General features: G+C 39.6%; 1 protein-coding gene across 2 annotated transcripts in view; it reads left to right on the forward strand.

Moving 5' to 3' along the window:
* LOC122809561 (stabilizer of axonemal microtubules 1-like) overlaps nucleotides 1-12780 on the forward strand; it is a 369246-nt gene that overhangs the window by 272904 nt on the left and 83562 nt on the right. The gene's annotated exons all lie outside the window — the stretch shown is intronic.

Consider the following 12780-nt stretch of genomic DNA (forward strand, 5'->3'; position numbering starts at 1 on the left):
ATGAGATAATGCATTTAGGAGCTGCCAGTGTCCATTAGTAGTACAGGGGCAGTCTTGAGGTAAATTTTCTGTTTCCTATCCATAGATTTACCAGGGCTGAACTTTGTTTTATGTGGATGTGGTGTCTACCCCAGAGCATTCTAATAATAATAATAATAATAACAATCTAATAATAGATAATTCTAGCATTATCATTATCACATTCTATAGGAATGTTTCAAGTACAATTTGTTGACTAATGACACTGTTTACCATTCAAATTACTGCAGTATTCTGCTATATGCCTTTTACTAGAATGTTTAAAACTAACCTGTGCTAACTGCTGAGTCTGACATTGGTCAGTATTGCTTAGTACACTACCCCATTAAACAAAAATAAATAAAACCGTCTCATTCTTTCTTATTTGCAAGCAAAGAACTATATTTAAATGAGGACTTATTATTACCCCTTGATACATACAAGCCTGACTTCAGGTTTGCAATTTCATTTGTCAACATATGTTCTTCTAAAATTACTAGCTGTTTAGAAGACTTGGGGTCATTCTGAAATATCCATTTACCCATAGCCAAGATTTCTAGAATTTCAGTAGCATTATTTACATGAGGTTCTAAGGGATTGCACATTGAGTGACTCTTGAGCTCTAGGCAAAATTTCTTGATTCAGCTTCTGGCAATTATGTGTCAGCATCCTCAAGGTCCATATCAACTTTCTGTGAATCCCTGTTTAGAAGAAATGAAAATATTCTAGCCCATTTCGCTTAGGAAGTGTTTATTCTAACAGCATACTTTTCAAAAGCCACTAAAAAGCCCTCACATTATCTTCTGTCCCAAGTTTTTTTCAGGAGAACACTGGATTTTGGGATTCTGAATGATAGGTTCATCATCATCATGAAAATCTGTTGTTGGAGGCCAAGCAGGTGCTGATCATTGACTGCACATTTTTCCTGAAGAGTTGCAGTAGAATTCACAAAAGTCTCAAGCAACTTTTCTGCTGTAAATAGACTCAACACAAGCAACATTTCCACTATGAGTAGGACACACCAGTTGCACATTCTTTCCATATTACAGCCCCATGTGTAACACTTCAAGTGGAACTGACTCAAAAATATGTCATTACTTATGAAGTTTGTGCTTTAAGTTGTAACACATATAATTTGAATTTCTTTATAACAAACTTAACTAAAATATGCATTGTTCAGCCAACATAAAATTCAGTTTAAAGAACAGCACACACAAGAAACTAAAACAAAACTTGGTTTAAGTCTTTATCCAAATGATAAAACAGTTGTTATATCTAACAGTATCTTATGCTGTTGGTAGTCCACAGGGGTATGTGAGCTGGTAATCTTCTTTCCTTCTATGCCTTTGTACAATAATAATTCACAGCACATTTTCTGTGTGGTTGCTGTACTCACAATCATTTGGGAGGCTCCAGATAATCCTTTCTAGATACAGAGGTTAGGGAATCTGATTTCGTCCCTAGGTAGTAGCTTATCATATCCTCCAAGTTGCACTGGTTGCCTCTTTTTTATTTGTCTGCATAAATATCTCTCTCTCCCACATTATACCCTCTGTTAATTACAGGCAAAACCAAAAAATTATAAATGTATTCTCTAGGCTTATTAGTCACTACGCAACATCTTAACATCCCTAGCTGTTTCACTTTAAACCACTGGCAAAGATCATGCATCACTCCAAACATGAATGGGGGGCCTTAGTTAGTAGTAATTTCTAAGGGAATCTCTACAGTAGAGGAGGGCATTGTCACAAAAGGAGATACTGCCAGCACAGCTAGATGGAATTTTGTAAATAATTATGTAATTTGTGAATATCAAAATGATTTATATAAGATGCTTGTGTTACAACTGTATTATAACTGTATGTCATGTGTATATCAAACTGGTTTGTACAGACGTGTGTTGAAAAGGTGCTTGTGTTTGAAATGCATTCACAGTGTGCCCTACTGGAAGAATACAGTAATGGACATGCACTATTGTAATTGTCTAAATGTATATATTTTAACAGTGGAAACTGGAATACGGGAGGTTAACTTCATTCTAGCAAATTTTAGGAAAATAGCTGAAATTAACACAATAAAAGGTGGAATGCAATTGTTTTATAACTTCCAGCATCTGCCAAAGATCTGAGGTCTGTGTATTTTCACTGGTAGATGTTAAATACTGCAAAATCCAGCAGTGGGGGTTTCTCGGGGAACTAAAGTCAGATGACAAGAAGTGATGTCATTTTGCAAGCTATTCCTGCAGTAATATTTAAGATATTAATATGAGAAGTCTCTTAGTGAGACAGACCATTCTGTATTATGTCTTGGACCTGACAACAGCTAGAAGATCCATTCACCACATTTGCCTTGCTCTGATAAAATAAGTTTCTAGGGAACAGTATAACTCTCTTAGATACAGTTGGGAATATAGTAAAGCTTAGTTTAGATATTTTTTCTTTATTTATTCGAGACTGTCCTGCAATGTTGTTTTAAATATTTCCTGTGGCTTTGAACTCTAATGTCACTGTGAAGATATATTTAGCATTGTCTTGTTCTTTTATTATTTATTATTAAATACATTTAAACCTTTCATTGTGGCTGATTTGTGTAGAGATATTTAAAATTTGAGAGTACTTGCATGTTTATTTGGTGAGACTGTGTGGGCCACTCCTAACAGCCTTGCTCTTGGTCAAACTACCATTTGTATTAGTATTAATATTACGCAGTAAGATTGGACACCCTTTGTTAAGGGCCTTAAAGTACCTGATATGGGGTTCTGGTGGCAGTGAAAACAACCTTATAGTCTGGGCAGAAGGGGACATAGCTAGCAAACCTTTGCCAGCCTTTCTCAGGTGTGTGTGTGTGTGTGTGTGTGTGTGTGTGTGTGTGTGTGTGTGTGTGTAAAACAAATCTGCAAGAGTGTGTGTGTGTGTCAACTGCTTGGGCAGGGATGCGAAGCACTGGTTGGACAGAGAGAGTGATGGAGGGCTTGGTTTGGAACCCTAGCTAAGGACTCAACTCTATAGCTGTGCCAGTGGGAAGTCTTATTGGGGGTGTGAAGAAAGAGTGAGAAGCCAGCCCTGGACTGACTATGGTCTCTGTGTGCTCTTAAGGGAAATTGCACTTGATGCAGAAAGCTGCATCTGGAAATAGTGTGTGCGTACTTGTCATCCTCCCAGTGTATGCCCCCCATTGGTGCCAGAGGTGAGGAGTGAGGCTCCTTGATTACTGGTCCAGTGATGAGGCGTCACAGGCATTACTAGTTTTTTGACTCTTCACAACAGTAATGGCTCTAGAAACTGTTTTGTATAATTAGTAATTCTCAGGATATACTAATGGCCATTATTCAGTTTTACAAGATGACCTAAAATGTCCCTTACTGTGGACTCAAAGACAGAGTCTGTAATGGGTAAAAGTTTCAGATGATTCTTAAATCTTGAGATGGGTGCTAATCTTTGGCATTCAAGTGAGGCTGCACAAAAGTTCGCTATACCATTCATAATATCTGGCCAATAAAATCTAGCCAAAACTCTTGTCTTTGTTTTTTAATTTTTAAATGTCCACTCAAAATGTGTCTGTATGATAATTTTGTTAAAGATACCCTAATAGGTTTAGAAAGTCTAAATGGTTCGGTGTCTCTTTGCTCTCTTTGGTTACACCGTATAGCAGATTATTTTTTAGCTCAAAGCAGAGTCTTTGATCTTTTGGTTTATTTTTATTTTATTTTATTTGCTTTTATTCATTGGTTAACAGGATAAGCCCACAGAGACAAATATCCCTTTTAAGAGGTAACCGAGGAGCATTGACTGGTTAAATCTTCCACAGGACTAGGCAAGTTAAAGCCCTGTCACTATACTCTATATTCTGCAGACTGCTAAGAGGTGACCTCTGTCTGGCATTCAAGGCATCTTCCAACCCAGTACTGATGGATTTGCTGCACATCAGCAAATTAAATGTCATCAGAAACACATACCTAGATATCTAAACTTTGCAGTGGATACTGCTGCTATGGAGCAAACTCCCTATCCACATAAAACTAAGTTTATCCTTGTCTGTAGTCAAGCACAACTTGGATCTATGGATGGGAAACAGAAGATTTACTGCAGGACTACCCCCTGTACTACTAATGGACACAGACAGCTCTTAAATGCTTAATCCCATGCCTGGATCCCCTAACATTATCTATGGTATGATCCCAGTTACTCTCATTACAGGTAATATATAATTATTGATCATGGGATGGGTAAGGCAAGTCTGTAACCCAATGGGCAAGGTTAATTTGAGCACAAAAAGGGAAATTGGCTAGGCTTAAATGGCCCACAAGGGTGCTTAGCCTAGTCCTTACCTATGAACCTAGAAACTAATTGTAAAGTCTGTGTTTTCACTCCACCAAACCCACAGGGGGAAAGAGATGCAAGGGTTGGACTCAGGGAGCATGCTTACCTTAGTTAGATTGCAATATGACTGTATGCACAAAACAACTAATAAACAGAAATTTGAATTAATATGTATACAGGGAGAAAAAAGGAGTACTCTGTAACACAGACAAAAATGCAAACCCTTCTAAATGAAACAAAAGGCTCTGGTTCCAGAAATAATGGGTGAACAGGTGTGTTTCAATAAAAAACAGTTTATTCACACCAAAATACTTTAATAATCAACTATAACACAAGCGCTTTCATCTCTGACAATTCAGAGACTTTAACAAGATAAAATAACCACAAAAGAAGCACCATTTATATAACACACCCCCTGTTAAATTAAGCCAATAGCAGGAAACCAACAATAAATCAATGTTAAAAGATTATTGTAACTAGATAACCCAATGTCAAACCAACAAGTTAAAAGATCACATAAGTAAAAGTAAAAAAGTCACATCAGTTGTGATTCAAAGTGATACACCCAGTGGATTGCTAATAGCACAAAAACGTAATCGTCCATGTGTTCTGTTTAGCTCTACTTATGTTGTTATCTTCCTACTGAGCTTTATTTTAATTAACTTGACTTATTTAGAGGCGAGTTAAGTCAGAAGTTTCCTCGGTATTCTGATGTGAAATGGAGGCAGTTCCAACTTCTTTGAATACACACACATGCTCTTACCTTTACCAAGGTCAACCCCTAAGAAGGGAAACTCATAAACATAACTTTCCTTCACCAGGGGAACTGACTGTTTCCCTTTTTCTACCTCAGTAATAGCTTTTCCTTTCTTCCCATTAGAGCCTAGCTTCCATTTATGCTCAGGTTCTTTTTCTTTTCTTTTTATATGAATTCCATCTGTTCCTTCCATTGTTTCTGTTCCTATTCCCCTTGGTGTATTTTTAACAAGGGGTCTCTCTCTTGTCAGTCCTTACACTAACTTCCTTTATCACCATAAATGCTGGACTGTTTTAGTAAATCTCAAGCTTCTTGTCAGTTTCTTTACTGACTTCTTTCACTATTTCGAGTTTTTTGACAAAATTCAGTAGTGGGTTTATCTAACTCTTCCAGCTTCACAGTTCAAGTCAAACACAATATTTCCTTATGTTTAGATGCAGTATTTCCTTATTACTTTGGCACAGTAACTGGCAAAATCAATAAGCATAACTTACAGGACCTCCCACGATAAGATAGCTCTTGTTACATTTCCACTAACAGAGATAAATGAAATATCTTCTTCTACACTGACAGGGATATATCCGGCTGGCTTCTATAAACATTTCAGCTCTCTTCTTCTTTTAGACCCTCTTGATTGCCTTCATTTTTCTTTCTGCTATATGCAAGTTCATTTTAGAATCCTCCCAGGATCTTTTCAGACCCAGAGGTCACAAATTTGTTCTATATCAGGGTACTGGGATTTAAATATCAATGTTTACAGCTTTTCAGACCCAGAGGTCACAAATTTGTTCTATATCAGGGTACTGGGATTTAAATATCAATGTTTACAGCTTTTCCTTATTAACTGTAACCCCTTTTTGTGTTACTAGGCCAGGATCTTTAAGTAACCAATCCAGTCACAATGAATGGGGTTGGTTATAATATTATTCTTCTCTTAGCTAGATCTTTCTCCTTATAGTCCCCTCATAGGATCATAGACGGTTACTAGGCTAATGGCCTTGGGGCCCTTACAAGCCTAGCCAAGAGTTTATCCCTAAAAAAGAAACCTCAGTCAGTGCCTATCACCCCTGCCAATGAGGGACACAGGTGGTACCCCTGGGACAAATTTGTGGTTTCCCATCCACTCATCAAGGTTGCACTTGAAGAGTGTCAGCGAGGTGCTCTGTTTGACATGTATGGGGAAGTCTATTCCAGAGAAGGGGCAGCTTCTGGGAGACAACCCTATCTCTCCAGCAGGTTTTGTTGATGTCACATATTAGATTCAGGCCTTTCGAGTGGGTAATGCATCAGTAGTTAGACTTGCAGATATGGAGTATCTAGTATGGCAGGGTCTGAGATTGCCTTGTAGGTGAGACACAGATCACCCCTGAGCAATTTGTATGATACCATGTAGAGTGATAATGATTTGAGCTTATTCACATAGAACAGTTGTTGAAGACCATGGATTCTCTTTGTGAGGTATTTCTGTGGCCTTTCCAGCTGGTGCAAATGCTTGGAGAGGTACATACCAAACGGGGCATTATACTCACTTATTGGTCTAATGATGGAGGAGTGTAGAGTGGTAATAACATTCTTTTTTCTGGATGCAATCCCTTTACTTATGAGATAAACCAAGTAAAAGGCTTTTCTGACCACTGCCCCTACATGATGGTCAAATGTGAGATTGTTGTCAACCTGAGTACCCAGGTCTCTCATCACAGGTTGTGTACTTAGGGGATTACCATTGATGTGTTAATCAGTACTAGAGGCTGTGTTTTTGCTGAATGGTATGATGACATATTTTTTTGCATTTAACTTGAGGCCATGACTTTGGCACCAGTCATTAGTTGTTGTGAGACCCTGTTGCAGTACATTAACATCATTTGGGGGATTCACTGACAGCACCCAACTTACAGTCGTCCACAAGCTTGGTCAGCCACAGGCCTTTTATCTTTGCCTGGACCTTTGAGAAGTAGATGCTAAATAGCAGAGGCCCCAGGACAGATCCCTGGGGAACTCTACTAATGACAGGTCTGCTATCAGAGGTGGAGATTTATTTATTTATTTATTTATTTCCACTTTGATGACTGGGGAGGTCCACTGGGCTCAGGGAACCCATTTTCAGTGTAGGCCTGGTGAGAAAAGCTCCGCATTACATAGTTTAGTTACATATACAATCATAGTAAAGAAGACACTATTACAATTTCATTCCATGCTAGAGAACATGAATAAATTATTTAGTTACATAGTACCTAAATATTTAGGATGGCAGTGGTAACTTAATTGATTGGGAAAATAAAGATTTAGAAGGAAAAGAGAGAAAAAAAAGAAAAAAAGTGGGATGGGTTATTTATAATACGTACAATTATGTCATTTACAATATGTATATCTATGCTAGGTTAGGTTGTACTCAGAGTTAGTCAGGAGTTTAAGGGGTGGATTGATTATTAGTCTAGGTGGGGAGAATGCAGTTGCCTATTTTGACCTTGTGGGTCCTGTTGGTGAGCCAGTTGGCCACCCACCTGATGAGATAGTGATTTACGCCAAGCTGTGTTAGCTTTTCAATGATGCTTGAATGGGTGACTGTGTCAACTGCCTTGGCCAAGTCAAGGTAAGCTGCATATACTGACTTTCCCTCATCCAGGGCCTTGGTGACAGCCTCAAAGAAGTCATCATTCAACAGACAAGATCTGCCCTTGATGAATCCAAACTGAGTGGGTCAAGTGCTTGGAGATTGCCTATGTCCTTGTTTATAAGATCCATACTAATATGCTCAATGGCTTTACAGATCAGACTTGTCAAGCTAATGGGGCGATAGTTTCCAGGGTCAGTAGTAGCACTACTTTTGTGCAAGGGGATGACAATGACAGTTCTCCAATCTGCTGGAATGAAGCCTGTACTTTAGCTGTGGTTGAATAGGGTGCTCAATGGTGAAGCTAATTCTTGCTGGAGATGGTGCAGAATACAGCCTGGGATACTATCAGGTCTCATGGAAGCTTTGTTCTTTGCCTTGGATAGGGCCTTTAACACTTCATCTATAGAGATGTGAGGTGTGGGACAAATATCAGGAATGTCCAAAGGGCCTTTGGTGGGACAGGGGTGTGAAGTTTGCACTGAACCTATCTGCTAGCAGGCTGACTAAATCAACAGGATCGGTGTAAGTGATACCATTAAGTACTAATTCAGCACAAACCTGGGTTTTGGCATGGAGGTTCCTGATATAACTGAAGAAGGCTTTGAGGTTTCTCTTTGTTTTAGATGCCAGTTTTGATTCATAATTGGCTTTGGAGGTTTTCACTACTGATCTAATTTGCTTGTTGAGGCTAAGGAAGGAGTTTTTCCAATTTGGAATTTGTCCCTTTTTACCCTTGGACAACAGTTTCTTCCTTTTGTTGTAAAGCCTGTTGACAGGGGATGCCTACCAGAAAGGTTTGTGTTTCCTTGAGGGGCAGGTTTTAGTTCTGTTGGGTATGGCCCATGCAGTTGTACAGGTGCTTGTGTACTGCATTGGCGTACTGTTCAGCACAGCTGTCTGCATCCTCCAATGGGGGGCAGTGGTGTGAAGCTACTGATACTCTCCCTTAGGAGGTTGTAGTCAGCTTTTGAGAATTTTTATTTTAGCCTGATTACAGCTGGGAGGGTTGGGCTGTATAGAAACTTCAAATGAGTCGGAACGATGATCTGATCTCAGCAGGGAAGAACATTCTGTGGGAGTGGTGCAGTGATCACCCATGCTGGTGAGAACCAAGTCCAAAATGCTATCTCCCCTTGTGGGGAGACAAGCTGGTCTAGTGCATTAGAATTGATGAAGTCAAGGGATCATTGGTGAGTACATTAGTGCAGGAATAGTTCACCCAGTCTATGGTCACCAAGGATCAAGGTGTTAAGGGGTACCTTGATGGAGTCAAGTAGATCCAGGTAGGAGGAGTGGGTGTCCTGAGTCATGGAGGGGGGCCTATAGCTGGCTATAACCTATATGGGTGTCTTGCCAACTGTCAGTTGCATCTGGAGTAGTTCCAGTGCCTCATGCTGGCAAACCAGAATGGAGATATACCTGTCCTTAATCAACTTAGAGACTCTACCATCCTTAGTCTTCCTGACCTCATTTTAGGGTCAGAATGTGTGTAATGAGGTATAGCCTGGTAAGGTAGGTCTGCTCTCTGCGGCCCTGAACCATTTCCATGACCGCACAGACATCAACATCTTCCAGTGTGATGAGAGCCTCCAGTGAGTGCATTATCAGGAACCTCCATGTCAAAGCTCAGGTTTGTTCTGAATTAGTACTTAATGGTATCACTTACACTGATCCTGTTGATTTAGCCAGCCTAGCATTAAGCAGCAAGACCTTCAATTTGCTTTTTGACAGATCTTTTATGTTGGAAGATTTGTCTTTGGGACATTACCTAAAAAAGGCACAATGAGGGAGGCAAGAGCCTTGGCCAGGATCCAGACTCCCAGGGTTGACAGGTGGAGGCCATCTCTGGCAAAGCATCAAGGCTTGTCAACCATGTCATCCCAGGCAGACAGATACTGGATACTCTTGGAATGACACCAGAAATTAAGCCAATTGTTGAAGCCAATTATTTTTTGTTGGTATTGTGTTATCATTCTTGGTGAAGGTAAGATGCTGCTTAGGGCTAGGGTCACACCTGCCTGGGACACATACTCTGACAGCTAAATCATCTCTCTCTTCATAAAATCCAGGGAGGTATGTCTCAAGTCATTCACACCAGCATGGACAATGACAGAGTCATACTTGTACTTGCTGTGGAGAGACTTGTGTGTGCGTGATGTGGCAGATTCTGGCACCAGATAGTCAACTGACCATGATCTTCTCCTTGTCGAGCTTGGTGAGGGGGACATCGGTGTGTCTCACAATTGAGTTGCAAATAACTAGTATGTTTGGTTTATTGTTATATCTTGTGGGCTGTGTTGGTTTATTGTTTTGCCTTATGGGCTGTGTTTGTGAGACACTGTTGTCTGTTGTATGTGATGTGTTTTGTGTTGTGTGTGGAATGTTTGTGAGTGTGTTTTGCAGGTATCTGCTGTTTAGGTAAGTTTTTATTGAAAACCTCTGCATGGTGGGTGTGTGTTGTGCTTGGGTATGTGATGTCAGTGATGTGGCATTTGTGCTGGCAATCTCTTGTTTGTCAGAAATATTGACTGTGGCACAAGAGAGCATTACTGATGTAGATGCATTTCTCACAAGTAGAAGAATTATGTGCTAGGAGAAGAGGGCTGTCAGTAAACATGAGGCAGTTCCTACACTGTCTCAGTATGCCCATGTCAACCAGGCTGGCAGGAGAAACTGATGGGAATTGTCCAGACATAGTGATCCAAATACTTGGGCAGACTTATGGAGAGAGGGCTTTGATAAGGGTTTGTCCACAAGAGTGTAGACCACAAAAACCTTCCCAGATGTAAAGCAACTGGCCCAAAGCCCAAGTGCTAAACCAAAACCAAGACACTTAGAATAAGAGATAAATTTAATAAAGCTACTAACAAGCAGTAATAAATGCAGTAGAATAAAAGCACTTTAACACTTAAAAGCACACAGCAAAGCAAAAATAATGTAATAAAGTAGGAAGAACACATTTACAGTAAAAGCAGCTAAATAAAGAGCATATTTTAGGTGGAGAGGGAGAAAACAGAAGATAGTTAAATATTAAAGAAACTAAGGGGGTTGGCCTTCCCAAATGCTCTCTCTGTACTCAGTAGAATGAGCTGATGAGTTGGGACTGGGTGGGGTGCCCATAATCAAAGAAGCAAGGGGTAGTCCTTCCCAAATGATCTCACTGTACTCAGTTGAGTGAGCAAATGAGATAGGAATGGGAGGAGTGACCAACAAAATCAAATTTACAGCAGGGGTTGGCAATTCCAAATCCACCATGTTTAAGAGTAAAACAACACTTGAGTGGGAGAGTGGGAAAAACAAACAAAACACAGACAGACAGAGGCCAGCAATAAACAATAAAGTAAATAAATAAATGCAGTACAGTTTTGTTAACTATCACTGAAACAGATCAAGTGCAAAAAGTATACTTATATCAGCTTGGTATATCCAGGTGGTTATAGAATCAAATACAGCCAGGTATTTAGCTCTGCTATATCAGCTCTGCTACTGAACACAAATTCACAGAAACTTAAGTCTTTGTACCAGAAATACAACAGAGAAAATAGACCTCAGGTAATCAAATAAACACAGAGGTGTTGGCCAGCAGCTGACACCTTAGGATGGGCTGACCTCACCAGTGCAAAGCAACCCCCACTCTTCATGTCCATTGTCGTCCTGTATGGGTTGATGCCGTTGGCCTTGATAGCTTTGATGTCCACCTTGGTGTTGTGTTAGTGGTGTTGACACCCCTCCCATTGGTGCACTGTCACAATCTGTTGGGGTTGCCCTTTATTCCTATATTTTGGGGTGCAAGTATTCCATCCATAAAGTCTGCATTTGACATAGGGGCCACCAATCTTAGAGGGATTTTAGTGGCTTAGTCGACCTAATGGATTGATGCTGACCTTTCTGTGCTGAGGATGGTGTTAACTCTTCAGTCTCAACCTAAGGTCTGATGGTCCATTGATGTTGATGGTCAGTATTTTGGGTTTTGATACATTGCTGATTCTAATGCCAACAGTGGATGCATCCCTGTATGAACCTCCACTGTCCGATTGAAACAATGGCCAGGAACCTTCTGTTTCTGATCTTCCTGATTTTCAACCTCCTGCAGTCCAAGAAAGAATAACTGGGGGTGGATGTTCTTGGAAGTATAGTGCCATGATATCTGGGTCACAGCCTTCTTTCAATTACAATAAGGTCTTGGAGAAGTTTTTGTGTTGGGGTCACAGCAGTCTTCCTCTTCATGTTTGGTTGCAAGGCATTATGAGGTTAACTTAGTGGAATTTCCCCCTCAGGACTAGGATGAAGACCAAGAGGCTAATTCTCTTTGCATTACCCCTAATCTGAGTATCATTACCTCAAGTTTTACTTTTTCAGTGAAATTAATTTTTTATTTATGTTATTATTAGACCAGATCAAGCATTTTCTTTCAGTTAGGACTTCCATGGACAGTTGTTAGAGTTTGGATAGCTTTAAAACTGGGACCATAGCTCAGTTAGGTTATTGGTATTAATTACAGATTTACTTCCTGTTATGGTGATATTACTTCTGTTTTGAACCAGTTTTGTTATAGAAAATATGGGCTAGGGTTGTGTGGGTCCAGAGTAAGGTCAATGTTGCTGTTGTGGGTTTGCACTTATACTTAGTTGGTCCATTAAGGTGATCTTATTCCACCCAGTTTTATAAGTTTTAACTTCTTACTGCAACTCAATTTAACCATCTTTATTATAGCTTTATATTTCTTGAACAATGTTAAAGCTCATCTCAGAGGTATTTAAGACCCTCATAACAGAAAACACTTTTTGTACTTATTCAATAATTTTCATATACTGAAAAACCAATTGAAATCACACCATAAAAAAGCTAATCAATATTGTTGCAGCACACAACTTTAAGAATAAGTCAGTTCTAGCTATTCTGATCAAGAGCTCAGCAAGCATATCTACTTTGTCATCAGATGACTTGTGGAAGGTTGTACTATATTAATTTTAGACTCTCTTATTTGGACTAGCCAGTTCTTCTCAATATATTTGCTCCTTTTCTGAACCATCTTGAGTTTTTAGATCCATTACTTTTCTTTTAAATAGATT

The sequence above is a fragment of the Protopterus annectens genome, chromosome 8.part0, assembly GCF_019279795.1.
Source record: "Protopterus annectens isolate FY-2018-M chromosome 8.part0, PAN1.0, whole genome shotgun sequence".
NCBI lineage: Eukaryota > Metazoa > Chordata > Ceratodontiformes > Protopteridae > Protopterus > Protopterus annectens.